This window comes from Carassius gibelio, chromosome A1, assembly GCF_023724105.1.
Source record: "Carassius gibelio isolate Cgi1373 ecotype wild population from Czech Republic chromosome A1, carGib1.2-hapl.c, whole genome shotgun sequence".
Taxonomy (NCBI): Eukaryota; Metazoa; Chordata; class Actinopteri; order Cypriniformes; family Cyprinidae; genus Carassius; species Carassius gibelio.
The window spans coordinates 29579315-29607239 of NC_068371.1; the positions used below are offsets into that span (position 1 = coordinate 29579315).

The window sequence follows — 27925 nt, forward strand, 5'->3', positions numbered from 1 at the left end:
TTTATAAATCTTTTGCAAAATTATGCATGTCTTACTATCAGTTTTGATCAATTTAATGTGTCCTTGCTAAAAAAAAAAAAAAAAAAAAAAGTATGAATTTCTCAACAACAAAAAAAAATTGAGAAAACTTTGAATTGCAATGTATATGTGAGTCTTCTTTTCCCCTTGCAATGCCACACCTACAGTAGCTCTGAAGTAACCGATTCCTAGTGTTTACTTGTTTGTCCACCTGTGCAGACATGTTCCATAAGAGCTCTGGATAACCTCAAGCGGCTATGAACGTCCAAACCAATTTACAACATCATGAAAACCACCCAACATTACAAACACATCCAAGGTCAAATTACTCAAAAAAACGCCAAGTCACGCCAAGAATATAAGCACATTTCAAACACAGAAGCTCAAAGTGAGAAAGTGTGGAACAGTGAATCTGCCAGGCAGTGGCCATCATCCAAAACTCACTGAAGAGTCAGACCGAAGGCCTCCATAAGAACGGTTTGTCGAAAACAAGTAGTCGTGTAACATCTCGAATGGAGGTGTGTGATAGACTGAAAACAGTTTGCTGGTGTTTTTTTAAGTCTGCAGTAGAACATCATGCTGAGAACACAGTTAAAGTGAGGAGCCCCATCATGCAAGGCTCTGTAATAAGACCGGAAAACTTAATCCAAGCTAAATAGATGAAACGGAGCATGGAAAATGTACAAATATTCAAAGTAACAAACTGGACAATATCTTGCAAAATTTAGTGAAAGTCAGTCTCATGACATACTCTAATTTGAAATAGTTCAATTTGCTAATCTTTATCCACGGCAAACTGTTTCGCTTTCCAATTGATACCATTTTCTCTCTCACTGCTTTCAAACTAGGTTCAATATTAACCTTTTGAACTTTCTAGTCATCAAAAGAATCCTTAAAATAATGTTTTGCGCAAAAATATTACTCAGCATTATAGTTTTCAACACTGATAATAATAAGAAGTTTCTTGAGCAGCAAATCAACATATTAAAATGATTTCTGAAGGATTGTGTGAAACTGAAGACTGGAGTAATGGATGCATCACAGGAATCAATTGAATTTGAAAATATATTCAAATAGAAAAGTTTTTTTTATATAGTAATATTGAGATTAAATCATTACCAATTCAATGGATTTTTTTTATCAAATAAATGTAGACTTCTTGAGCATGAGTCTTTTTACAAAAACAAACAAACAAATAATAAAATAAATAAATGATATCATTACCAATTAGGACTGCAACAAACGATTATTTTGATAATTGATTCATTCGATAAGTTGACTAATCGTCATTTATTTAACTGATTAATCATTAGACATTTATTATTCAGCTTTTGCAATTAGTTAAAATATACATATTCCAACAGATAAATTAAGGTAATTACTTCCGCTTTTGAAAGTCATATACAATTAATTTGTACAAATAAATATATTTTGCACTCAAAATGAGATGAGAGGAAATCTCTTATTCACCATTTAATTAGCTATATGAGAAAGTAGCTGAACGACAAATCATTCTGTCCATTATCATCTCTTTTTGTAAGTCACATGTATAAGAAACAAAATAAAGAGAAGTGATAGGACGTTTTATTTTTGGCTAAAAATTCTCTCTCTTAAAATACCTTATAGGGTTATGATGATCAAAACAGTCCTGAGCGAGATAAAAACAAACTAAAACTTCAATTAAATATTTTTCCCCGCTAATACAAAGATTTTATGATTAGCTAGCTCTATACTGGCGAGCTGTTTTATAACTGAAAATCAAGTTATAATTCTAACTGAAAGCGACACTAACTCTGGTTTTTCACGTTTAATACTGTAAAGCTGCTTGATTTAAGGCCATTGCATTGTACTGTTATATAAATAAACGTGACTGGACTTTTCTTTACCTGAAGTGCTGAACTTCAGAGTTTGTGTAAACATCCACATCGCTATAATCAAATGTGTTCTGTGCTGCTTTCACAACGCGGTCAATTTTTGTTGTGTTGTGTATATTTACATATTCATCCAAACGCCGCTCAGCCGCCTCAGGTTCAGATCTGCTCTGTTTGCTCTGAACTGAAGCGCGATCTTCTCTTGAATTGCATCGGGAGAGCTGAATTACAGTCTTGCGCTACAGCGTTACACTGGTCAAACCGTGTTATTACAGGCACTTACATTAGTTATATGAGATCAAATGACTACTCGACAACCAAAATATTTGTCGACAATTTTTTTATTGCTGACGTTGTCGATAATGTCGACTAATCGTTTCAGCCCGATTACCAACCACAAACTTTTGAACGGTAATGTATATGACTACTAAATCTGATGTTAAAACCGACATTAAATTATAAGTGTAAAAAAAAGTTCATATTACAAGTGTAAAAAGAGAGAGAGAGACAGAGAGAGAGAAGGTTACATCTTGTACCCCAGATCTCTCAAAAACAGAAACAGCTGTGGGTGAGTCGGTAACTCAACTGATAAATGACTAGCACAATTCTTTACCACGACAGTAACATACAAAAAATAATAATAATAATTCACAGGAGGACTGATTAAGTTTGTCTTTCAGGGTGTGCTAGTGCTTCTGTGTGTAAATGAGATTGTGTTAACACGTTAGAGGCTTCTGTCTGTATGCAAACTCTAGCTTTCATAAGATATGAGAAACCTCTAAAAGCTGCAGTGTCATCCAGAAAATATTCAGGACAGCTTCCAAAACACTCAAATGATGCAAGCATCTCACATATTCCTTCCCGGCCTAACAGTGAGCACTGAAAGACTCAACCCCAAGACTCCATTTTGGGGATTTAATATAATTGTACACTAAACTTAAATAAATGCTTTTATGAAGCATCTCAGGCTGATCAGAATTAAGACAGAAAAGAAAAAAACTCACTCAAATGCATAATTCCTATTTAGATCACATTCAGTTAAATTGCCTATAAACCATCTCAAAGTTCATTATACTATTTTCAAACAATCCATTTAAACCCACTCGTGACTCAGTTCAAACTTCTTAAAAATATTTAAAACAACAACAAAAGACATTCATATGTAATTTGATTTAATATCATGACTCTACAGGGTGAAAATATTGCCAACAATTAAATTAAGACATGTGAATGTGAAACATTATTTGGAGACACAAGATTAAAACAATATCAGCAAATTGTATTTCACACTGTGATTTTCAGCTTTTTATTACTTTCTATTCATGTCAACAGAGAAAGGGGTTAGGTACATATAATGATCCGTTAACGCTTGTTAATAACTAATTAAAATTGAATTATTATAAAAGTTAACATATTTGTTTATCTTAAAGCAATCAGTCTTATTTTGTTTACTTTCACCTGTCTGATTACATACATGATTTATTTACAGTGCAAAAGCAAGAAAATATATCCATGGGGTCCTTTTTAAAAAAAAAAAAACGTAACAGCGTTTATTATTATTATTAATAATTAAGTCTCCTATACTGGCCAAGGCTGCATGTATTTGATTAAAAATACAATAAAACGTTAATATTGTGAAATATTATTACAATTTAAAATGTTTTCTATATTTTATATTTTAAAATATAAATGTATTCCTGTGATGTCAAAGCTGAATTTTCACCATCATTACTCCAGTGTCACATGATCCTTCAGAAATCATTATAATATACTGATTTACTGCTCAAATTATGCAGCATTTATCATCATCATCATCAATATTGAAAACAGTTGTGCTACAGTGGTAGAAACTGTGATACTTTGTTTTCAGGATTCCTTGAATTAAAAGTTCCCAACAGCAACATTTTTTTAAATAAAAAGTTGTAACATTATAAATGCCACTTTTGATCAGTTAATGCATCCTTGAATAAAACAAATTAAAATAAAAATAGAAAACTTTGGAACGGTAGTGTATAAGCTCAGAGCTCTGCTGAATATAACAAAAAGTAAAAAAAAGGAAACGCATAACGAGAAACGAGCATGTCAACTGTGGCAGCCATTTAATTTTTTGTAATTTAAAGCATGGTTTCCTTGCATGGCCCCTCTCTCTCCTCCTGAACCCACACTTACATACTGACATTCTCAGATTTCAACGCTCTCAGTTTGAGAGGCCGGTGCTGCTCCGATGCAGAGCTCTAATGGCGTACAGCGACAGCAGCACTGCCGACCGTCAAGCCTTCTCCAGCCCACCACAGACATTTCTCTTCATGCACGCATACCCACAAACACCACTGCCAAGGCCACCCCTTCCAACAAGCCCTGGATCTACGACAGCCTCAAAAACAAACCCGTACCCACCAATCTTTAAAACGCATGTGCACTTAAAGCCATAGTGTAGCTTTGATACTTTTCCATTGAAACAGAGGGCTGGAATCCCAAGATCTACTAGAACGGTATTCAAGAGTCAACATGCATTGGCGTTTGTGAAAAAGCAAGTTATTACTTTTATCACATTTAGAAGAAAATGCTGAGTTTCCTCTTTGAAACATGCATTGCATTTAAAAAAATAAATAAAAATTTCTATTTTGATCTCATGTGGACTTGAAGACCAAACAAACCAAAAAGATAAATGAACATCCGATTCAGAGTCTAAGCTTGGAATGAGTCTTGAACTTGTGGAGCTAGAAACGGGGAGAGAAACACACACGCATTCAACCTCAGAAATTTCCACTTCCTTCTCAGAAATAGACAAACATTCCTGAATGCTCCTACACTTCCTGTCCAGTCTTGAGTGAGTGGGAACAAGAAAGAGGTGAAAACAGGGGCCAGTGTGACACCATATACAGCTAAATCTGGGATGGACTGAGGAAATACTAAAAATAATGTTAAAACCACAGCTTCAACAATGCAGGCTGGAATATTCACTCCATAATCTTAATGAAATAAATAAATAAATAAATAAATAAATAAATAAATAATAATAATACTGTTAATGTTTTAATAAATTAAAGCAAAAAGTACCTAAATACAAATTTTCCAATTTAATAGTGTTATTTAAAGATTTTATAAATAAAAGCATATGTATTTCTATGTATGAAGAATAAGAAAGAGAAAGAAAGAAAGGAACAAATGAAAAGGTAAAGAAATTAAAAAGGAAAAGGGAGGAAAGAAAGAGAGAATGAAAAAGGAAAGAATAAAAGAGAAAGAAAGAACAAATGAAAAGGTAAAGAAAAAAGTAAAGAAAAACAAAAACAAAACAAATGAAAAGGTAAAGAAATTAAAAGGGAAGGAAAGAAAGAGAAAATGAAAGAAAAAGAAAAGAAAGAACAAATTAAAAGGTAAAGAAAAATTTTAAAGAAAGAACACATGAAAAGGTAGAGAAAAGTAAAAAACAAAGAAAGAGTGAGAGAATAAAAAAGAGAGAGAATGAAAAAGGAAAGAATGAAAGAGAGAGAACGAACAAATGAAAAGGTGAAGAAAAAAGGAAAGAACCAAACAGGAAAGAAAATAAAGAACAAATGAAAAGGTAAAGAAAAGTAAAAAAAAAAAAAAGAAAACAAGAGAAAGAATGAATGAATGAAAGAGGAAAAGAGAAAGAACAAATGAAAAGGTGAAGAAAAAAGGAAAGAACCAAACAGGAAAGAAAATAAAGAACAAATGAAAAGGTAAAGAAAAGTAAAAAAAAAAAAAAAAAACAAGAGAAAGAATGAATGAATGAAAGAGGAAAAGAGAAAGAACAAATGAAAAGCTAAAGTAAAAAAAAAACAAAAGAAAAGAAAGTTAAGAACCAAAAGGGAAAGAAAGAAAGAACAAATGAAAAATTTAAAAAATAAATAAAAAAGAAAGGTTTTGTTGCGTCTAGCTGCACATGTGGATCAAGTGTTGAGTGTTTCCTGGATGCATCAGCTCTGAACTGGTGCAGCAGTATCAAGGCGCTCACGTGGCGGGCCGTCTGTGCTGCTCCGGGGCATCATCAGGAACGCAAACAGGCAAATAGAAAACTAGCAGGAGGTGCGTCGAGCACACAGACAGCTGCACTGGACACCACCGAGCCATGAGGCTTAAATGACTAGATGAACTGTGTAATGGGCTGTTTACAGCAGAGGTCCTGCCACCCTTATTCAGTTAAAGCAACGATTTCAAACTCCATTTCCATTTTGCATGGCTCAGGGGCTGTAAACTCTCACTTATATATCATAAAGAGCATGTACATGTGTGTAGGAGACGCATGGGCCCGAACTAGGGATGTCAAATTTCGATTATTTCCATGATCGATCGTCGTTTAAATTAACGATCAATTAATCGATTAATCGTTAACCATAATACTGCAAAATGCGTCTATTGCAGGCACGCAGTCAGCGGTATGACAGGATGTGCAAAAGCCACACACACACACAAAACGCTTTCTCACTTGAATTAAAGAGGTTTTAGTCTGAATAAAATGCTAGTAGCAGGATTATAAAATGAATAGATGCGATTATGATCATTTGATAAAATGAAGAGAGCGCGCCATACTTTTGAGGTCATTTTACTTTGTTGACAGTTTCCAATCCCGCACGGAGAACGCTGAACGCGCATCTTTAAATGGTTTTGTGGTGCTGGTTGTTGTATTTTAAAGCACAATTGCAATGTTTTCAACTGACATTATTGTATAAAATTATCCGAAATGTGGAGCGCGTGTGACTGCGCTGCACATTAAGTGAACTACATCGGCGCTGCTGCACCAAAACACAGTTGCTCACATTAATTTGATCCTGCTGGATTCTGTCCTAGAAAATGTCAGATTTTTAAAAATCCGTAATCATTAAAATCATTAGATCGTGACTGTGCGTGCAGACGAGGATGAGCGAGCGGGGCTTTGGCTAGATTTATTTGGAGGTTATTGCTCATGTCTCATTCGGCACAAATCGAAATGTTTCCATATTCGCAATGTATTTGAATGTTAAACTATTATTTATAATGTAAACTAGGCTTGTACTTAACACGCATTCGCATATAGACGGAAAAGATGATCCTCTTCATATGAGCAAAAACGTCCTTGGCATAACAGCAGAGTGGACCGGTATACTACGGTCTATTTAAACTGAATGCTCCAGGAATATGTCGGTCACAGCGCCTATTAATCGCTGTTTTGAATCCAGCAATTATTTATTTAGAAATGATAAGATCTGATTATGACAAGTGTGGTATAAAAGCTTTGTTTATTAGAGGAATAATAGGTTAACTGGAAAATGTTAGATCACGACCATGCTTTTGGACCCCATAGTCTTCATTTACGCGGCTTTGTTCTGGTTTGCCGGTTGGTCACGAATTTCCACAAATTCAGTATATTTAGCCATTGTTTCTTTTCCTAAATCTTCATAGTCTAACCCTCTAATTTCCCAGGTTTATTTTATTATCTTTCGCTTTTAATAACTGTTTTCGCATCTCTTACTGTGGTAAACATGGGAAGGGAAATTAAAGATTTAATGAATTAAGAATTCGTTCGATTTATTAATTTGTTCCCTTATTTCACTTAAATCCTGGGTTATTTAGGGAACAAAATTAATGAAACATGGACAGTTGCCACATTAATAATTCGTAGGAATGAATTAACAAGTTGTAGGAATGAATAGACTACCTGTCCTGTCACTGTGTCCCGCAGCCCTGCAAAGCGCACGATATAAAACGGTTATCTGATGAAATGATTAGTAACTACATTTCTATTGCATTTAATGTTGAAGAACTTTTATGTTGTTTCTATTTTAATGTACTTTAAAGTTTAAATCACATTAAAAGCTTAATTTGTACATTGTGAATGAATGATGATGCTTTTATATATCGTCACCGTCACTCACAGCCGCTCGCACGTGTTGAGTGCGCATGAGCCGCACGCAGCCCAACATTGAATCGGTTAACCGACCATCGATAGCCTTAATCGATTGCATCTCTTATCGACAATTAATCGATCATCGATTAATCGTTGACATCCCTAGCCCGAACACACACACGCGCCATGGTGAAAAGGATTGCTCATTTTTTTTCTAACACAGACAAAAAGAGATAAGAGGTCTAACATTGAAAACCACTGCCTTCAGGTGGAAAAAATAAATAAAGATATACACATGCACACACTTAAGTTGTCGTTAAATGCTAGCTGTGGTTTTCCTTACCCAAATCCTAGTCTTTATCAATAAAGACAGCGTATGAAACTGGTATTATATTGCTATTAGATGTAGCTTCTGTTAATATAATAAAGACAGCTAAAGAGACAGCTAGCCTGATTTACGGCGGGATATAGCAGCCAGAAAAAACAGTAGACAAAAATCCATCAATCTGAACCGCTCAGAGTTAGATGGTTAAGTAGAAATGTCTTCATTCCTTATAAAAAGGCCAGACATATGCATATCCCATTTATAAAGCATAAATAATCAATAAAAAAACAAGTCTAAACTGACCATCTGCTTTGGCCGAGTGCCTGCAGTCACAAAGACACAAACAAGCAGATCTTCCTGTCTAATGCTGATTACAAAATGATCCATGGCAGACCGATCTAGGCATCCATTCGTGCATTTGGCAGAAGCTTTCGCATTAAAAAAAATGTAAATCAGTGCTTTCAAACTATACAGTGGATTGCTTGAATCAAACTTTAATACACATTTTAATAATTATACTGAATGGAATAGGCACGTGCTAGTATCAGGTTGTCAGGTGATGGCAAAAAAAAAAAAAAAAAAAAAAGATGCGTCTTTAGATGTTTTTGTTGTTCCACCAGCTGGGAAGAATCCAGAAAAACGTCCGAGAGTGATTTGGTGCCTCTTTGGGTCGTTCACTTGCAGAACACAAGCTTCTGGAGGGCGTATAGCTCTGAACTAGCGAGTTTATGTATATTGGTGCAGCGTCAGTGGCGGTCTGTAGAATAGCATCAGTACCTTCCATTTGATGCAGGCGTCTATTGGCAGTCAGTGCAAACTGATGGGGGCTTTCTTTGGCTCGCTGAAGACCACTCTGGCTGCTGCATTCTGGATCAGTTGCAGAGGCTTGACAGTACTAGGGGTGCTCCGATCACGATCGGCCGATCGTTATGCGCATCTCGTCAGTAAAGCCGGTTTTCTAATGAGCCGTTAATTCCATCAGGTGCGTGATTTCACATAGAGCAGCTGTTACTACACAGAGCCGTTGTTAATAGAGAAGATGCGCAAATCCACTTCATTTTCAGCGTTTTTTGGTGCATCTTCTCTATTAACAACAGCTCTGTGTAGTAACAGCAGCTCTATGTGAAACTACGCACCTGATGCAATTAACCGCTGATTAGAAAACCGGCTTTACTGAGGAGATGCGCATTAACGATCGGCCGATCGTGATCGGAGCACCCCTAGACAGTACATGCATGAAGGCCCGCGAAGAGAGCATTAAAATAGTCCAGTCTGAAGAGAACAAGAGCTTGGACAAGAAGATGTGTGGGCTACTCTGTTAGGAAGGGTCTAATCTTCGTAAAGTTGTATAAAGGCAAACCTGCAGGACCGGGTCGGGTCTGTGGCACTTAACTGATCATCAATCACAACTCCAAGGTTCCTGGCTGTCCTGTCCTGTCCTGGAGTTATGGTTGACGAACCTAGCTGTATACAGAGGTTGTGATGAAGTGCTGGGTTGGCTGAGACCACGTGCAGTTCTGTCTTAGCAAGGCTGAGTTAAAGGTCTATCAGATTACTAGCATCTTTGCATTACTAGCACCAGGCTTAAGCTTCAGGAATGTGTCTTATAAACGTCTTCTCAGACAAACCAACAAACATCATTTTATAGCGTGCTTAAAGGGAAATACATAACTTTCCCTGCATACACTGTGATACAACCACAAAAGTTTCCATTGACATTTAATTAATCCACAGTCCACACTGAAAGCATGCAACAAAAATCACCAGGCAATCCGAATAAATTTGATGAGGAATATATAATTATGCAGTGGGCAAAGCTGTGTGATCAACAAAATGTCCCTCAAGTCTCAAGTCACTTTTTTATAGACTTCAGACTTGACTCAGACTCAACCTGACATGACTCCAGACTTGACCCGAAGAGGAAAAGGACATGTGAATTTTAAAAAGCATTTTTAAAATCAACTCAAGTCTTCAATGGTTAAATACTTATATAACGGATATTCAAAAGTCAGACCGAATCCATACCCCAGCACCCAACCGAGAATTGTTGTTAAATGGCTAGGATAAACTTAAACTTTGAAATTGATAGTTATCTTTATTTTCTGTTCAAGATAAGAACGTTTTTGATTACTGTAGTTATATTGTTCATAAACGCTTTTAAGTAGGCTAAAATAATAAAATAGTATAGATTTCAGGAGGAAAACCCTGAACAGAAAAAAAAATTGTCACATGGCCTTGCATGTAAAAATGCAATACATGTTAAAAAAATAATAATAATAATATCTTTTTGTTGTTGTTCTTTTTTGTTCTGGACCACTGCTTGGAAGAAAATGTAGAGGTTGCATCTTGGAACTTTAATTGGATACCCCTGACTGGATGTACAATAAACTTGCAACATCTCTCTCTTTTTTTCTTTTTTTACAAAGCAGATCATCTAATAAATATATTCTATGCTATATATATATATATATATATATTATATATAGTGTTTAGTGTATATATATAGTGTTTATTTAATTGTTTAGCCGCTGACTTCCATAGTCCAAGCTAATTCAAAATATTAATAAATACAATAATAGTTTATAAATGATGCTAAAATAACAATGCCTCTTATTAGTAAAATTGAACAGCATTAATAATTTATAATAATTAACAAAAACTAATTAAAATGACAAACAACAACACAAAAAAAACAGTTACTAAATTGTATAAATTACAAAAATTGACAAAAGTACTAAAACTGAAATTAAATTGAAATGTAAAAATCAAAAGCCAATTTAAAATATTAATACATCTGATTAATGAACAGTTTATAAATAATAGTAAAATATTACCAGCTAAAATTAGCAAAACTTAATTAAACTACATTACTCAGCAGTATTAAAGAAGCTCCGTTTCCAAATAGTGCACTTTTTCCAATAATGTGCATTTAATTTGAACCAAGTTAAAAGTATAGCTTGCCACACTGGTTCAAGCTCTGATTAACACAAACACTGAAAAGAAAAGATTTAAATCACATCATGCCTTATGCGTGCCATACTTGTGATGTTTCACCACAGAGCTGCTGCAGAGACTTACAGAAACAGGCCCACCATAAACACTTAAAACAGCACACTTATGAACTGATAGATGACTCCATGTAATTACTCTATTCATCAGCTAGAAGGACTCAGTGTTGCACCTGTAGATATTTCTAGCAGAGATCTGCTCTAACACACCTGACTGTAATTTATAATTGAATTAAAAACCCCATTAGCTCTTTCAGGTGCATTTAATTACAGCCGCAGCTCAAGACCGCAGGAAGGCAGATCACCAGCGGGAGTACCGAGCACCTCTGATCTAGTCTATGCACACAATAACCTATATTTTAAGAATTTAACTATATAAATTGCTGTAAACAGCAATGACGGGCCTAAGCCCCCAGTGCTACCGCAACCCCGGTGGCATCAGGAAAAGATGTTTCATAAACAGCTGTTTTACTAAAGTCTACTGATGTAAAATTCAGTGCAGTCCTGTATCGAAATATGCATCGTATCGTGACATGTATCGTATTGTGACTTTGCTGGTGATACATAGCCCTATAAGTTTTGTGCATAACAATGTGATTAAACATTTCAATCGATGCCCAGCAATATATAGTGATCCCTGTAAGCAAATGACAGAAGGACATCACTCAAGTAATCACATTTAACTAAGATACACTGCGCTGCTAAAGTAAAGCTGAAGACGATTCAGTTCAATCACTGAAAAAATGGCTGAAATATGTGCAGAAAAAGTGATTCACTGGTCATAAACCAGCATTATTAACTTAAGGTAAATTAATCAGGAGTGCTGTTCAATACATTGAGCTTTATTTCTCTTAAAGACAAAAACTCTCTCAACTGACAAGAGAAGAGACGCTTAAACAGTGGAAAAAAACACTTCCATTATTAGTTGCAAATCTCTTTAGAGCCAAAAAAAGAAAAGGAAACCAAAACAATTCTGACCTAGAATTATCGATTTTGGGATCCATAAAGAGGCCCAGAACATTTTTGATCACCACCACTAAGTTTTACAGAGAATCAGGAGGGCTCATACTATCACATCATCCATCCAAGTTTCTTTAGTGCCCAGATCCATCTGAGGAACGCCATACGCTGCTGCAAATCAGACTGAAAAATGGTCCCAATGTACAATATCTACAAGTCATAATTCTAATGAAACCCTTTCAGGAACCTTCAGGTCACAGTTTAGCTTGAATGCAGAGATGCCTGCAGCAGGAGTTGCCGACTTCAAACTTAAACCACAATCCATGACTGAATCATATTCATCCAATTTTTGTGGATCTGTAGCTCAAAATGACTACTCCGCTGTCTCTAAAGAGGTTCCTAGGTTCATGTCTGGTGAATAAGAGTTCATACCAAAATTAAAATTCTGTTAAAACAGTTTAGTTGCTTATATTGTCGTGCTTATATTTTCCTGATTAAAAAAAAAAAATCTCAATCAGTATTAATAATTACAGATTGAATATTTGATTATTTGCCCAAACCCCTATTAAACTGACACTGTTAAATGTTACAAATGGTTTCGATTTAATTTAAATGCTGTTTTTATTCATTAAAATGTTTCCACAAAAATACTAAGTAGCACAAATGTTTTCAACAACGATAAATCATAAATGTTTCTTAAGCACCAAATCAGCATATTAGAAAGATTTCTGAAGGATCGTGACACTGAAGCCCGGAGTAATTTAGCTTTGCCATTATTACATGAATAAATTATTTTCAAATATAAAGAAAACACTTCTTTTAAAAAAAAATGTATAATAGACTACAGTATTACTGTTTTTACTGTATCGAATAAATGCAGCCATGGAGAGTATGAGACTTCTTTCAAAAATATTAAAAAATTCTCCCAGACCCCAAACTTTTGAATTGTCTGACATGGATTTCTTAAAGCCATGAAAACAAGAAGTGTAAGCTGCACTCACCATGTCCCTCTATGTCACGATATAGCTGTGGCCATGACTGCACTGACTGCAACAGAACACCACCAACCACTCAACGATCTGAGAGAGAGAGAGAGAGAGAGAGAGAGAGAGAGAGAGAGAGAGAGAGAATACACATTTATTAAACACACTCTTGAGGACCAGTGTTACACCACTGAGAAAATGCTTTAAGAGGCAAGAGTAGTGTGTTAAAGCCAGATCTGCAGAATAGACTGAGGTAATGGCTTGATTAATAATAGATGGGTGAAGCAGCTTTTGATTGAATGACACTTCTTTGAGAAGTGTATCATTATAACAAATTTTCAAGCTTGTCAAACCCGCTCTCACACTCACACTATACGCTGTAATAATGAAACCTGTGAAAGAAATAGTTCAGCCAAATCAACATTTATGTTATTTAATACCTGTTTGATTTCACTCTTTTCATTAAAATCTAGCCGTCAGCGGTAACTATGAAATGTCAGTTGCATCTGCACAGATCCAAACTTGATCAAGATGTAATGCTCCAGGTGATGTGTCAATAACAGCAAATGTATTTGAATAAACTTCTATTAAAAGGTTTGGGGCCGGTGGGATTTTATTTTTTATTAATTAATACTTTTATTAGGCAAGGATGCATTAGATAAATCTAAAGTGGCAAAAGTTTTATGTTACAAAAGATTTTTTATTGCAAATACATTTTCATCAAGGAAACCTAAAAAAAAAGAAAATCTGAAAAAATAATTTTGCATTTTAAAAGAATATTAAAACAGAACACCATTTACATTTGTAATAATATTTCATAATATTACTGTTTTTGCTGTACTTTTGATCAAATAAATATAGCCTTGAAGAGCATAAGAAACTTCATTAACAAATAAATAAATCTTACCAACCCCAAACTTTTGAATGCCAATTTATGATTCAGAAGACTTCAGAAAACATTTGGTCTATTTTTTGGTGCTTTTTTTTTTTTTTTTGTCATTTGGAGCTTGTCAGCCACCAGACACTGTATGCATCCACTGCATTAAAAAGAGCAGCATGAACATTAAGCCTGATGAAATCAGCAAGCTTTTACCTTTCAGTTCAAGAGCAGATGAATGAACGAGAGAGAAAGAGAAAGTATGAGTCTGTGTGGGTGTCCCCAAATATAATAAACTCATAGAAATAATACATAAAAGAACTTCAAAGATTTCAAGCACTGATGCAAACACCCGTTGGCTACCGTTAAAAACTGAGCTCAAAGCCCACATTCAGACAAAAAGCAGACAATACAATGTTGTAAAGGAATGATGCATTGTTTTGTTTAGGTGTGATGCTCTAAATCCCATCAGAAGCCTCCTCATCTAATGAGGTCACTTCCTACTCCAAACAGGAGCTGATCTACAACCAGCGTCCTCTTTCCCCCAAAGTCATTAAAAAAGACTTCCTGCTAGGGATGTTCATTTCGGTTAATTTTCCTAACTGGCCACCGACGCTTATTAACCGATTATTAACAGTTAACCGACAAGATTTTTAATTAAAATTGAATTAAATTAGAAAAGATAAATGTCTGTGACCCACTAAAAATACTGACATTTGTTTCCCGGGGATTTATTTTACATGCACAAAAAGCAGCAAACATAAGAACATGAGGATTCACATGATCTTCATATCACATCACGCACCTGCAGCGCTCCTATGAGAGAAGAACAACATAAAGCTACGCTATATATAGCGAATAAATGGGCCTATATGAGATTATTTTGCTCACAAAGATTTGTTTTTATTGTGAATGTACACAAAGGCAAACCATTTACAATTCCGAATATCTTTAAGACTGAAAGGAGTCGGCTAGTTGCTTCCACTATTAGAAGAAAAAACTCAAGTGATTGCGCTGGCGCCGCATGCACACAGTTAAGCTTTGCTACACTGACAATGCAGCCGGTTCATTATCATAACAAAACACAGATATTCAAACATATGGGGAACAAAACACACTGCTCAGTTTAAATATGTATTAAAATCTGTGCTGTTAAGTGTTATCACCGTGCCGCCATGATGTTATGCAAAACATTTTGTTTTACGTGGCGTTAGGAACGCGAGTGAAGTAGGATATAATAAATAATTTGGCATTCAAATAAGCCTACATCCCGGATATGGAAGCATTTGATTTTGTGTCGAATGAGAGACCCAGCATTGGTTTCAGTTTCATTTTAGCCCAAATGAATTCATTCTGGCTTGTCGCGTCGGCATTAGGCCCATTTCTGAATGAAATAATAAAATGTGACTTATTAATAGGCTACGCAACGTATGTTTTTTTACTCTCTAAAAACGCGTAGCATTTTTAACCATGCAGCAAACATTTTAAAATATTTTGATAAATTATTGAAAATAAATAAATGACTTTTTCATCCGTTTAACTGATTGTATTAATCGATCAAAATTCTTAACGGTCGGTTAATGGTTAACCGGTTAAAATTAACATCCCAACTTCCTGCATTTTAAACATCTGGCTCACTGTCACTGTCAACTCAAGTGATGATTGCCTTTTCGTTATAGTATTAAATGGATAGAATTGTAGCATAGGAGTGGCATTGTGAATTTAAAGATCCCTGCATGCTATTTGTTGAAGCACGTGCACGATCCACCAGGCCTCGTCTACCACAAATGTGGGTTTTTTAAAAATGTGAGCATCAATATCGAGTAAAAAGGCATATAGCTGGGTCAGCAAAATATTATACCAAATCAAGCAGGGAGAAACTGTGCATCTCCACACGAGAACCATTTCTCTGTTGTTCCTAACAGCGAAATTATTTCTCCTGATGTGACATCAATTGGCCATATTATCTGAGGGAGTCACATTCAGCACGAGCTCCTAAGTGATGTTAACCACTACCAGAGACCGAACAACTGCAGATTTCAGATTCTTCTATGGTCACCACACAGTGTGACTTAAATGTGTTTAGGAAAAAGAGAGTGAGATAGATGTTGACCCAATGTGACTGCAATAGCAGATTCTGTGTAGGAGATAAACACATCAAAAAACTTTTTCATATGTCTAATACATATACATCCACAAAAACCATTTTTCCAGACCAGAACCTGGTTGCCTTACATGATAAGACACTATTAACTCACAGGGTAAAACAATTTCTTTAAATACACACACACAAACACAACAGCAACTAGTTAACTAGCCTCTAATTGAATAGTCAGTTTAGTACCATGACTAGTTCACAAATCTATTCAACCAACACTCACTTTATTTTCTAATGCTATAAAAAAGCAAAACAGACAAAAAGTTGAAAAACTCTGTTCCACTATTTAGAACAAATTGGAGTAATTGTTCCTTTAAATCCTCAATGAATCATTAACACTCATAACTTTTTAATAATCTCACAAAATTTAGGACTATCCTTGCCTTCCCTTGTTTTCGGTCAATCCCTTCAAGGTGTTTGCTGGCTTCCCTCATTCAAGACCTAAAAACATCCTTCAGCTTGCCTGTATCTACCCCCAGTGTTTTATTATACTCTATTTTTATTACAGTTTTATACTTCTGTGCAAATCATAGGCTTACGTTGTATCCTCATTGAGCTAGGTGATTGAAGACATGCACACAGGCATGCTAACAAACGCATCACATACGTGAGATGTACCACAACTGGGTGCCGTCATGAGTCTGTCAGATATCGTTGCCTCTAATTACAGGTTCAGCCTCCCATAAGCAGACAGTGATGCAAGCAAACACGGTATGATTTAACCATTTGATGTACGGCGCTTTCACAACAGCATTCCACACATGCTCCAACAAACCAGTTTATCTGTTCAAAGAGGACTGGTGTAGAAACCTATACACTTGCCTACTGCTGGAAGACAATGATTTAATCTCTGTCCAGTCCAGCAGAACGAAAAAATAAGCCTATGGCCCTCACAAAGAAAGACAGGGTACTACGCAATTGATTATCTAGAAAGCATAAAGGTATTATATTAACAACAGGAAGTTTGATTCTAGATCAAAACAAGAACTAGGGCTGCATGATTGATCGCATTGGAATGGAATGGAAATTATGTTATTTGAAACAGGGACAATGCACAAATAAACATTAAACTTGTTAAACAACAGAATATGTCTTGGGCCAGGTTATAGCAACAATTGCTAATTTCCACCTGTAGACCCTGGGCAGGTATGACAAATTGTAAAAAAATAAAAATTTTAAATTTAAATTATGGATAAAATGATGTCCATTGAGATTACAGACAAACAAGTTTGCAAAAAAACAGAACCAGGGAGCCCATCAACCCATTTACTCTCTGTCTCCTCTCTCTCCAGCAAACACACTTAAACAGTTAAAATGTTCAAATGCCCACTTCTACCAGGCATGCGTCTGTTTCCTCCACAGTGCCTGAACAATTTCCAAACGCATTAGCCGTAAACTGTGCAGGCCCGGGCTGAACCCTGCAAACTAGAACAGTATACAAATGTTCAGTGCCTCTATCCGTTCTCCTCCTCATTCTGTAGAAAAGCAGCACTGCACTCTTGGTCGTGTATGTTCCTTTGTTCAGTTGAGTGTCTGTGTCTGTCTAGTGAAGTGAGCCCTCCTGATCTGAGACCATGCTGACATGGATCACACTCGCTCCTGTGTGAATGTGTGTGTGTGTGTGTGTCTGCAGGCTCTCCTGCTTGGCTACCAGAGTTGGCATGGTGTTCCCGCTCCTTAAATGCAAGACTAAACTCCTGTTTCTGTGTGTGCGTTGTTGGCATGGTGCTGCAGGCTTCTACAGGCCGCCAAAGGCCTGGCGCCATGGTGACATGATGTCAGACGACCAGCTGGTGAGAAGGGCGATGTGCACTGGCACGTAAGTGTGTGCACGTGCATGCATGCATTCACACACAACTGGAGAAAATGAGCATGCTCTCGCTCTTTCACACATACATAGAATACTTCAGGTGCACAACAGACCCACCATACATTTTACAACCCACCATACATTTTAAGAATCTAACTATCAATCAGTTGCCTGAAAAATTAGTGCACTAACAGGTCTTAAGGAAGCCCTGTATAACTGACTCTTTACATAAGACTTGGTTTAAAAACACACAGTGCAACAGAAGGGAAGCAAGCAGAACAAGTTTTTAAATTGGAAAAAAAAAATGTAAAACTAAAAAGATATAAATATCCCCTAACATAAACGAAACCTTACCAAAATAAAATAAAGCTTTCAACTTATTTTTCCCAGTTGCTGGGAAAAAGTTTACTTTATTTAGATCAACTGGAAAATGAAAACCCCTTACATTTTTCACTCTTTGTTATATTGCAGCCATTTGATAAAATCATTTAAGTTCTCTCTTTTTTTCTCAATGTACACACAGCACCCCATATTAACAGAAAAACACAGAATTGTTGACATTTTTGCAGATTTATTAAAAAAGAAAAACTGAAATATCACATGGTCCTAGTATTCAGGCCCTTTGCTGTGACACTCATATATTTAACTCAGGTGCTGCCCATTTCTTCTGATCATCCTTGAGTTGGTTCTAGACCTTCATTTGAGTCCAGCTGTGTTTGATTATACTGATTGGACTTGATTAGGAAAGTCACACACCTGTCTATATAAGACCTCACAGCTCACAGTGCATGTCAGAGCAAATGAGAATCATGAGGTCAAAGAAACTTCCTGAAGAGCTCAGAGACAGAATTGTGGCAAGGCACAGATCTGGCCAAAGTTACAAGACAGTTTCTGCTGCACTAAAGGTTTCTAAGAGCACAGTGGCCTCCATAATCCTTAAAATGGAAGACGTTTGGGATGACCAGAACCCTTCCTAGAGCTGGTCGTCTGGCCAAACTGAGCTATCGGGGGAGAAGAGCCTTGGTGAGAGGTAAAGAAGAACCCAAAAGATCACTGTGGCTGAGTTGTGGATGAGACCAAGATAGAACTTTCTGGCCTTAATTCTAAGCAGTATGTGTGGAGAAAACCAGGCACTGCTCATTACCTGTCCAATAAGCCCCTTTCACACTGCACGTCGGACCCGCAATATTCCCGTAACATTGCCTGGTCGCCTTCTGTGTGAAAGCAACCACGTTCCGGAATTGATTACCGAATCGAACCCGGGTCGGGGACATAGTAACATTGCGGTAATCGATCCGGAACGAGCGCTGTGTGAACGAAAGCCAGATCTAATTCCGTATCGAAGTGATGACGCGCGTTATCGCGCGACTCTTTTACCGGCTGTTTTGAAGGAAGATCAACATTCGCGACGAAAACATATGTGCAAACTGTAATGAAGCAGAGATCAGTTAGTTCCTCACTTTCCGCGCTGACGCAGAGATCGTTTGCTTGCTTCAGTTAAAGTATAACGTGCCAAGCGTTGTCGACTCGTACATTACACGTCACGCGCTGATGTCACGTGTCGTTACGGGATCTTCACGAGTTGTGTGTGAAAGCACGCACATATACCGGGTCATCACTGGCAGTGTGAAAGTGCCAAATCTAGCGACCAGGGAACAATTACAGGAACATTTTACCCCTGTATTTGCCGGAATGGCAGTGTGAAAGGGGCTATACAGTCCCAACAGTGAAGCATCATGCTGCGGGGGTGTTCTTCAGCTGCACGGACAGGACGAATGGTTGCAATCGAGGGAAAGATGAATGCGGCTAAATACAGGGATATCCTGGATCAAAACGGTCTCCAGAGTGCTCAGGACCTCAGACCGGGCCGAAGGTTCACCTTCCAACAAGACAATGACCCTAAGCACACAGCTAAAATAGCATCTAACCTGACAGAACTGGAGAAGATCTGCAAGGAGGAATGGCAGAGGATCCCCAAATCCAGGTGTGAAAAACTTGGCATCTTTCCCAAAAAGACTCCTGTATTAGATCAAAAGGGTGCTTCTACTAAATACTGAGCAAAGGGTCTGAATACTTAGGACCATGTGTTAGTTCAGTTTTTCTTTTTTAATAAATGTGCAAAAATGTCAACAGTTCTGTGTTTTTCTGTGAATATGGAGTGCTGTATTTGCATTAATGAGGAAAGAAAATAACTGCAATATATTACAAAGTGAAACATTTTAAGGGGGTCTGAATACTTTCCGTACCCACTGTTTGTGTGTATATATATTTTTTTAAACAATTACATTAATAAAAAATATATAATAGTATCAAAATAATACTAAAATAACACTGGCATTGATATTACTGTTCTGGACTATATCACTCACACACACAGTATATACTTTTGGATAAAATTGTCTGCTAAATGACTTAATGTAAATATATATACAATAATTTTCAAGACACAGGAAGAAAAAAAAGAGCAGGTCATATGGTATTTTAAAGTGTCTTAATATTGTGTTGGAGTCCCCTACAACATGTCTAAAATGCATCTAAAGGTCAGAAAACGTTTTCTCAGAACATACAGTTAATATTACAGTCATATGCCAATGATTAGGAAACGATTCGTTCCAAGCAAGTTCTGAGCAAACCCCTCCCTTCTATAAGCCTACTCTACTCTGATTGGTCAGCTCTCCATCCCTGTTGTGATTGGTACAGAGTGGAGTCATTGAGCCCGTTAGCCAGCGCTACCATTGCCAACGCACCTTTACATATAACAATATAGTGCGCTCCAATACGTTTCTTATAATAAAAACTAAATACAAAATCACTTACACAACCGAACCGTGCCCACTTTTAACCAGAAAGCAGAACATCTGCATCACATGCACACCAGCCTTAACTAACTCACTCGTCTCTCCCAAATTAACCCTATAACTGCCAGTGCAGCAAAAGAAACAGCAATTTCACAATTATTATAAAGTCTGTGCTACACTACATTTTTTATTATTAAACGAATTAGAACAACATCAGTCCACAATAATCAACATATTCTTAAAAAAATAATGGGTTCACAGCGAATTATCAGAACCACTTTAGTAATACAGTTATATGGTTTACATGGAAACCTAAAGCTGCACTAGAATACATCATACGTTAACACAAAAACTTGATATTTTGAACACTCATTTGAAAATGTACACATAACGTATCAATCGTACTTACGAGTTGTGGATTGGAGAGCTTGTTAGTCCAAAATATGAAGATTAGAAGCCAATGAAGATAAAAGCCAAGATTAGAGAAGCAGTCCTGGATAAAATGGCAAGCACACAACAAAAAGTTTGAATTGTATTTCTGTTGTATTCTTGAACACAGCGTCTTCTCAACATGATCAACATAAGCACACTAATAGCAGAAGTGATTGTGGGCAGGCCAGACTATGTTCGTATTTCACGGGAAGGCGGGGATTATCTAAATGTGTTACCCATCGACATATACCGGTAACAGGCAAAAGATTCGAAAATATGACGACTCGTTTAGGTGACTGAGTCGACTCTCTCTTTTGAGAGACAATATCTTTATTTATCATGCACTTTTTTGATTAACTTTGCAGATTGTTTCCATTTAAGAATAGCCACGTTTTAAACTGCATATGAGATATTTTCCCAAAAAATATATGACCTGCTCTTTAAACACTTAAAGGTGCCATCTGTAATGTTTGGCAAAAAAATCAAGTCATACTCCACATTCCATACCAGATGGGGGCAATATGCCTCAATAAAGTGAATTGGTCTACTCTAGAGTAACAAACGAGAAACGGCATAGTCTCTATGCTCCGCCCCTACTTTCACAACAACACTACAGCCATAGCCGAAGCCGAACTGTGCGTTCACACCGCCGGCGTCTAGAGCATCAAAAATCGCTCTTGCCGCTCTGTCCCGACGCTGCAGAAAGATTTGTGAGCGCGCAGACGCTCTAACGTAGATCGAATGCTTATTTTGTATTTAAAGCAGCCGCAAAGCAAACAAGCTTGTTGATCTCGTGCAGACTAACCACAAGGAGTTATAAGTTAACCTCATTAAATATTGTTGTGGACGAAATATTATGATCCTTTACTTAAAATGAACAAATCTCAGACACCTTGGTCCACGTATCACTTTTAATTTATTTTGTATGTCCTTGTACGCAAACAGGGACACATCATATATTAATACAAACGCTAAACAGCAATAATCAACCTGTCCTTTATTCTGCTTGGGAACTAATTTGCCAACTCTCAAGCATTCACCGTGAGACACACGCAATTGACTCTTTTCACACGCTTTCAGGCCACACATCAATTTTTTCACGCACAGAAAAACCACCAAGCAAACAGGACACGGAGACTAACAGACTAAACAGAGCAGGTAAGTTATGATATGATAAAATGGGTAACGTTAAGTTATAGCTAGCTAATTATCAAACGCAGCTACGGTTAGCCATCGCTAACATTAGCACGTTTATCAAACAGCCTTCGATGCATTTCTATGTTATAACTTCCCGAAAACAAATACACAAACATATAAAACAAACTTCTAGCGAAATACTAACAGCATCTAACTTACCAATCGAAAAGAAATGTTGCAAGTTCAAGTCCATCAGTTGTCTCCAGCGATTAAAAGCAGTGCCGATGTTTACTCTGGTTCGGCTCCTTTTCTTATCGGATTTGATTTGTGATTCCGAGCGTGGTTGTTTCCCTGTAACGGGTGGTGGTCTCTTGCCAAGGGCTTGAGCCATAATTTCTCTCTCTTCCCTGAACTGAAATGAAGTACTGTGCTGTACTTTCCACATGATTGACATCAGGTTCAGGTACGCCCACAAGACGTGTGAGTTATTCGTGTATTGTAGGTTGGCTGGTGGTTATGTTGCCCGCATACCACCTCCCATAACCGAAACTGGTATTACGACACATGTCGGGCCGGGGCTAGTAATGCTAATGCTAATTAAGGTTGATATCTCTGCAGCACTATAACTTGACATTTTTTAATGACATCATCGCCCTTATTTCTTCTCATTCTTTTGATGCGTGTAGGTCATGTTATGGATATTTTTACCTCAATTTTTGCATATGGCACCTTTAAACCAATAATAATAAAAAAATAATAATAATTATAATTCAAACTTTTGCCTTATGCCATGTCAGCATTCAGAGGTATTTTTATAGCAAGAAAAAAACTTTTAAAATAAATAAATAGGTAAATGAACAAATACTTCTAACCATGGATAAGAGCTGGGGCTTTCATCCACAAAAAAAAAGTATTTCTATTTTGATTGACATCTTGACCCATACCAAACATACACTATAGTATGGACTACTTCACATTAACTATCAAAACACTCTTGTAATATGCTATTCTTTTTCATATAGATCCACATTTTCAGGACACACACAAAAAAACACAAACGGTCATCCAACAAAATGACACTGTTAAATTCGGGTCAATTTAGCAGGCTGGCACACAAACCCCCCACACACACTTATGAACTGGCACACAGATGCTCTGGCCCAAACTGCTCTTGGCATGGTGGGTGCAAGCTAGCACAGCTGGACCTCTCTATATCCCACAGAGGTTGAAACTGTGAACGCAAACACCTTAAATGACAAAGCTTTAGGTCAGAAGTTCCCCCCACCAGTAGATCCTCACAAAAGGACAGAAAAAAAAAAAAAAGAGAGATCAGTCTTGTTAGCACATGATATTATTTCTGAAGGAGAAAAAGAGAGTTGGGGGGGTAGGAAGGCAAAAGCCAACCAAAAAAAAAAAAAAAAAAAAAAAACCTTAACACCTTTCCACTGTAGACTCAAGTACAGTAAATACAGTTAAGCATGATGTCAGAGCAGTGGCATGATCGCTTGAATTGCTTACATCTGTGAAAACAAACTAAAATAATCTGTCATTTATGGTAAATACATAAACAGTAAAGAGTCTAATTTAATCTATGTACACACAATTAAAATAAAACATTGCGTTTTCGTAAAATAAAGAAAACCGGTACCACTTTTTGCCGTCTCAAGTTTCCCTTTCCTTGAGTATGTTTGAGAAGAGAGCAAAAATAGATACAAACACAACATTGGCCTATAGGCTACTTATTGCCTTTCATTTTGTTAATCTTTTAAGTTAATATGTTTTGGATATTTTTACATAATTTTGTGTGCGTTTGTCCTCAAACTAATCTATGAGGTAGCTCTCTGTAAGCAGATCAGAAAACTGAAGTCGTCCACTATATAGTACGGAAGTACACATATTTGGATGCAGCAATCTGTATGTCACGTCACAATCATGTTCAGTGCATTCTGATTCATAAACAAATGACTCATGAATGGGTTAATCAACAAATTACTGGATTGAATCAATTTAAAGATTGAATCCATTTAACAGTGATACTTAACTGCACTTACCTACTGAAGACTTATTAAATCACCTACTCAAAAGTACTAAAAGAATCATTAAATGTAATGGTTAAGGAATCAGAACTAGAATCATTGAATTGCTTATGATTCCCATCCCGACTCTGCACTGTCTGTGTGACACTCAAAAATACTTGGTGAATAAGTAAGCCAAGACAGTCAAGATGATTGGCAGCTTTGTCTACATGAATCAATATCATTTCAAAGTCCCACTGCACAGTAGCTTGAAAAAAAAATAAAATAAAAAAAAAAACACCTTCTGTACAGAAGGTAAAGGAGTATCCCTGGTCCTAATACCCAATTCTAAAAATAAGCTTTGGAAAATAGCAAGCGTATTAAGATTAACAGTGCAGTATGGTTTTTCGCAGATTATAAAAAAATCTTTCAAGAGTCGTAAAGCTGCTCTGGATGACAGCTGTGAGGGTGGACAGATGGTCCGCTGGTCTGTAGGGGAGAAGCCAGTGAGACCGTGTCAGGACAGGGTTACTTGGTCACCAGTGAGAAACCGTGATACCAAAAAGCTTGTTTCTGCAGCACAGCGCCCAGCGGCCATGATTAGCATTTAATGACTCTTGCTTACTGAGAGCAGTACTCCCTCAAAAAAAAAAAAATTACGGTTACCAATGCTGCTAGCCTGCAAAAGAACCCTAAAAAGTCTTGAGACTGCCAATGCAAATATGGTTGCAACTACTGTTGACAATGTTTTTTAATTTATTTATTTTTTATATTGAAATGAAAATCAGAGTAAAAATGCGAATACAAATGCTTTTGTAAGTTAAAAAAAAGGAAACATTTGCATCAATCTAGGGTTTTAAAATATACTGCTAAGACATAAGCTGGTAAACATTGATAAATCAAATATTAATTGTATCATGACCAGTTTTGGGTGTATCATGTTACTTTAATTCAATTACTTATCCACTGAAAAAACTAATGTAATTGGTCATTTTTAGGTAATTTAATCAAATTTACTAATGAAGTCAAAAGTGTCGTGACGTGGCCAAGTATGGTGACTCGGAATAAGCGCTCTACATTTATCTCATCCAAAGTGCGCACACACACACAGAAACATGGGCAGCCATTTTTTGCTGCGGTGCCCGGGGAGCAGTTGGGGGTTCGGTGCATTGCTCAAGGGCACCTCAGTCGTGGTAAGGTGGAAGAAAGCACTGTACATTCACTCCCACTCAAGTCCTTGTGATACATACTGTAAATAAACAGTTCTAATGTCAATGTTGAATTTGAAATCTAAATGTATATTCTAAAGTTAAAATTGAATGCAGCGACTTCTGCACATTCACTTGCCGTTTTTCCTGATGTCAGAGAAAAGAACCTTAAATACTCAGACACAGATCAAACTAAATGTTTATTTACACCAGGAAAGTCTGGACCAAATACAGTGTTGATTTTATTTTATTTATTTATTTTTGTGCGGTTTGCCTTAACACTGCCCTTTTGCAAGTGAACCAGAAATTGTAAATTTCTAAGGACATCCATTCATTGGACAGAAATTATCAAGCAGTAAAAAACAGGAGGATCAAAAATAGGCTAATCATGGAGATTTTTCATAGTGCAATTATTATTTTACTGATTTTCTTTTATCAGTTACAAACGCAGTATGAAGACACTTATGAACATCAGATGAGACTATATCATCTATACCAGCGGTTCTCAATTCCAGCCCTCGCGACCCCCAGCTCTGCACAATTTCTTCAATCTTATTGCTTCAGACATTTGTTCTATTTGAATGCAAGTACCCTGCGAAGTTGACATCACAGGATATTACGCCATGATTACAGTTCAAAGCGAACGTATACATTCCATTCAAAGTGCATTGAAGTGTGCAAGACGTGAATTTAAATTGTATTTATTTACAGAGGTATATGATGTCACACTTGTCCATATGGAAGACATTGTGTAGCGCAAATCCGTGAATGAATGTTCCGAAGTGAAGTAAACTTCAACAGATTTTCCCTGCTCAGGGAGTAGGGAGCAATGAAAACTGTGTAGAGACCATGCCAATCGTTCAATCGTTCATGCACGGAGCTCACTTCTAACGAGCTGATTATCTGAATCAGGTGTGTTAACAAAGAGAGACATGCAAAATGTGCAGAGCAAATGTCTCAACTTTCAATTGCTACGTTACCAAATGTAGCGAACACAGCACTTTCCGATAATGCAACTCCAACTATGGGAGCCTGTCAAATCAAAAGGTGCAGTGCTTTCTGCAGTTGGGTCAGATCGAGGTCGGTTCATATTCACACCTTAAACTAACTGTTTGGAACTTTGTTTGGAACCGAACCGAGACCACCTTTTCAGTTGGGTCTTGGTTCGGATGTTTGGTGTATTCACACCAAAAAGATCTGCACCAAAAGGGGAAACGAACCAGAGTAAGTTTCAATCGAACCAAACAAGACAGGTGTGAATACATCCTAAGAAAATCAATCAAATCTGTAAAGGGTCTACTTTTATTTGTGTACACTAAAAACAACAACAAAATATTGTGCTTTTGTAAAATAAACAGCTTTCTGCTGTTTTGTTCTCCATTAACTACTTTCTGAAACGCATGCAAATGAACAAACTCTGCAAATACTTGTAACACAGATGTGAGAAATGTCTATAGAACTCTTGAAGTGTCTTTAACATGAACCAATTCAAATCAATCTGTATGAAACCAACACGAGGTACAGTCTTTGCAGATTCAGAGCTCATTATCTGATCATTATCAGCGATTAAAAGGGACAATGGCTTGAAACCCACTGGTATTTTGCTACCATATAATAAAAATGGAGATATGATATAGACCAAAAAGTAATGTGAATGTTACACCTCAGCATGATTAATGTTTAGATCAGTATTTATTGATCTACTATCTGATGTCAATGTTTACAATGTGCTAAGCAATAAAAATTTAGTTGATAAAATATCAGAATATTGTTTATGAAGAAGTGCATGGTAATAGAGACAAAGCATATGTGACAGCTAATGTACAGTATTTCGGTGTGTATGAAATATTGTACTCATTGCTTTGAAAAGTTTAATGTTTATAGCTTGATACATGTACCCCTGGTTTCACGGACAAGGCTTAATCTTAGTCCCAGACTAAATTACTGAGCCGTATTAACTGAATGAAACTTGCACTGACACACCTTAACATGTCAGTGCAACACCAGTAATGTTCTCTTCTAAGGCACATTTATAAATTAAAACATTTTCTTATAGTGACGTTTCTTCCTTACTGTGACGTACAGCTTCTGGAATGTAGGGCGGGATTTCCCCCTTCACCAGGAGTTTGAATGACAGGCGGTCTGACCAACAAGACAGAGCAGCTTACTTTTGGAATGAAACTATTGGCCTAAGTCTTAGCTTTACAAACAATAAATAGTACTAAATAATAAAACATCTCTTTAATGTGACCTATCGCTGTAGCACCTCAGTTCTAGCGGTTCTTATGTGAATCGATCTCTTCCTTCTAGTTATAGCATGAAATACACATGAATGAACATCAATTTCCATTTCCACCATTTTCCAGTATGACTCTACTGATGTTAATCTATTCATTCTCTTGTCTGTTTTTTTTTTATTAGACAAAACCACAGATAAACTGTGAATAAAGTTGAATATAGGCCTCCTGCAGTGAATC

The 27925-nt window shown here is 36.7% G+C and overlaps 1 protein-coding gene across 3 annotated transcripts in view; it reads right to left on the reverse strand.

The window, feature by feature from the left end:
* Positions 1-27925, reverse strand: part of LOC128017789 (B-cell CLL/lymphoma 9 protein) — a 51141-nt gene that overhangs the window by 15357 nt on the left and 7859 nt on the right. For all 3 annotated transcript variants that reach the window (XM_052603327.1, XM_052603335.1, XM_052603342.1), the window contains exon 3: positions 13032-13109. The gene's annotated coding sequence lies outside the window, so the exon portion shown is untranslated. The remainder of the gene's footprint in view (positions 1-13031; positions 13110-27925) is intronic.